The 3,269-nt window shown below is 41.6% G+C and overlaps 1 pseudogene across 1 annotated transcript; it reads left to right on the forward strand.

Annotated features, from left to right (window-relative positions):
• The first annotated feature begins 1,625 nt into the window (after window positions 1-1,625).
• Window positions 1,626-2,223, forward strand: LOC111539620 (annotated as a pseudogene). The gene has a single exon (XR_002730731.2). The product of XR_002730731.2 is annotated as a 40S ribosomal protein S10 pseudogene (transcript).
• Window positions 2,224-3,269: the final 1,046 nt, after the last annotated feature.

A 3,269-nucleotide genomic window follows, 5' to 3' on the forward strand; every position in this document is an offset into this window, starting at 1 on the left:
CAAAGTGTTTGTTGATTGCTTTTTGATGTGTATTAGAGCTTTATGCAGGGCCACATCAAATGAGTTGCTTCATAATGAAATAAAGGGAAAAATTCTTTAATATGCATGCACACTCACTTAAAATATACATAGATAATTCATATTTGGCTAATTAACCAGCATCAACACAAAATCCATGACCATGAAATAAATTGTGGAGAGGCTGATTACCTTCAAATAGTACATTAATTTCCATTTCATATCTATTTACATATATATATATATCTATATTTACACAATATTGAGTCTCCCTTTTACAGAAGCCACTCAGTCTTTGGAACCATCAGTGCCTCAGAGTATTTTTCCACATTCTGGGAAAGAGTTGTGAAATTAGGATGTGAATTTCAGATTTCATTTTATGACAGGAATTTCATGTAAATACTCCCCTTCCCTACCATCTGTCCCTTGGACAATGGAGGGATTCTGGGCCAGTTCACATGAAGGAACAGGAATAAACAGCAGTCCAGTGTGATTTCTTCCTGCTGATTCTCCACAAAACAAACAAGTGTCCCTTCCCATCTTCCTAGAAACATCAGTGTATGGACTCCTCATGGTTTTCCTGTTTATACACATTCTTTTATCCCAGGGCAGGAAGAACTAACTTTTAAGCCCTTTTTTCTCCAAGCACTTTTTTTGTTTGTTTGTGGAAGCATTATGAAATATGCTTCACCTTCATTTTCACACTCAAAATTACACATCGTCATCAGATGTGTAAAACATGCACGGGTTATTTTTAATGAAGGTGTTTGTGACTGTTTACCCATAGGGTGTTTTGCGTGACTGATGAATCCTCACAGCATCGGAGGACTTTCAGGTGCTTTTGGAGACCATGGTTTGGAAAAAACAGGTGGTGGACAGGTGAGGCAGGGCCTGCAAGAAGTGTAAATCAAAGGGGAGAGATGAAACATTGTCCCTGTTCAGACATAGGTGATGTTGGGTCTAAACAAAAAGTCAAGCTGAGGAGGGGTTTCAATTTTAATATGAAGAAATAGTGGCTCATTTATTCATTTAACAAACCTCAAGGACCTATGGTTTGCCAAGTACTGAAGTACAAGTAATTCTGAAGGGTAATGGTAAGTCAAAGAAAAGTGAGATATGGATATTCCTCTGGGTGGGGAAGTTACAAAGACACAATATATTGTGTGAAAAATGATGAGTAGAGATTTGTACAGAGGACTGTGGGGAGATGGAGGTAGGACTTGGTAGTTGTGTCGGGAAAGACTTTACTGAAGGTGAGTTGGATCTCTCTCCAAGAGAGATCTCTCTCCAAGATCCAAGCATTCCAGGCAGAGGAAACAGTAGGTACAAAGGTCAGAGGTGTGAGGAGGTACACATGTGAGGGGATTTTGAGTATGTGTGCATTACCGGGCTGCATTTTCAGCTGTGAGGTGAGAAGAGTTAGCAGATCAAGTTAGAAAGGCAAGAGGCCAGATTGGAAAATGTTCATGCTCTGCACCAAGAAATTTGGACTTTCTCTCATAGGCAAAGATTGAATTGGAGAATGACATGATCAGATTTGCATTCTGGAAAGTGAAATCTTTGGAAGTGTGGAGGATGCATTGAAAAGTGGAGAGCGAGCCCCGGCCCGGGACCCTGCAGCTGCCGAGATGTTGATGCCTAAGAAGAACCGGATTGCCATTTACGAACTCCTTTTTAAGGAGGGAGTCATGGTGGCCAAGAAGGATGTCCACACGCCTAAGCACCCAGAGCTGGCAGACAAGAATGTGCCCAACCTTCATGTCATGAAGGCCATGCAGTCTCTCAAGTCCCGAGGCTACGTGAAGGAACAGTTTGCCTGGAGACATTTCTACTGGTACCTTACCAATGAGGGTATCCAGTATCTCCGTGATTACCTTCATCTGCCCCTGGAGATTGTGCCTGCCACCCTACGCCGTAGCCGTCCAGAGACTGGCAGGCCTCGGCCTAAAGGTCTGGAGGGTGAGCGACCTGCGAGACTCACAAGAGGGGAAGCTGACAGAGTTACCTACAGACGGAGTGCTGTGCCACCTGGTGCCGACAAGAAAGCTGAGGCTGGGGCTGGGTCAGCAACCGAATTCCAGTTTAGAGGCGGATTTGGTCGTGGACGTGGCCAGCCACCTCAGTAAAACTGAAGAGTATTATTTTGCATTGAATAAATTTACAGCCAAAAAACCTTAAAAAAAAAAAAAAAAAAAAAAAAGAAAAGTGGAGAGCAAGATTGGCAGGTGGGAGCATAGTTAGAAAGTTATTGTAATACCTCTGGAGAGCATTAGGGAGAACCTGACACACATATAGACAGGGAGGATAAGGAGTAGGAAAAAGTCCTTGACTATCCCTGTTCCAAGCTAAATGACCAGAGTAGTTAGAGCATCTCCTTTCAATGATCCACAAACTTCAGCCACACCAGATTGCCTGCAGTTCCTGCCATGACTGTGCCTTTGTAAATGCTCTGCCTTATGCCGGAAACAATGGTGACCCGTCGCCTGGCCAGCTAACTTCTACTTTCACTTCAAGATTACTCTCCAGCATTAGCTCCTCTGGCAGGTCCCATTCCCCCTTGTTTGGATTCCCATAGAACCCAATCTACCGCTAATGAAGCAATGACCATAGTACCCGGTCCTTGGTTCTGGCCTTCTAGACTGTTGAAGGGACTATGTTTTGCAATGTATGTCATCAAAGTGGCCACTGTGCAATGGGCACTCTCTGAATATTCTTTGAATGGAAAAATGCAACAATTTGTGATTTTATCAAATAGTTCTACAAAAGGAAACAAAGAGCATGTTGTCCTAGGAAACACTGCTGGGTAAAACTTTTCTGTTGATCCTGGACTTATGGACTATAGCTACAGAGTGCAAAGTCTCATAATGATTTCCTAATTTTTTTGTGTGATTTAGATTAATATAGACCACCAGTAGAAATAAGAAAGGCCTTAAAATTAATTGTCATGATATATGTTAATTATATGTATATGCAGAGAACCAGGCCAAAAAAATCTCTTTTATTACATTCTACATCTGAATTTTTATTTGACCAAGGTAGTCAAGTGACAGTAACTTTCTCACTTTTCTTTATGCTGTAGAGTTACAGACACTAACTTTAATGAGTTGTCTCAGCCCTTTGAGGAGAGCCCTAACATATGATGCTATTGTTATTATTATTTTGTCTATCCCTAATTTACTTTAGGAAATGCAATGATCAAAGACCATTGAATCGAACTTCGATTCCACTGTACAAAACACTCTATGGATGAT

Source organism: Piliocolobus tephrosceles, chromosome 18 (genome assembly GCF_002776525.5).
Source record: "Piliocolobus tephrosceles isolate RC106 chromosome 18, ASM277652v3, whole genome shotgun sequence".
Classification (NCBI taxonomy): Eukaryota; Metazoa; Chordata; class Mammalia; order Primates; family Cercopithecidae; genus Piliocolobus; species Piliocolobus tephrosceles.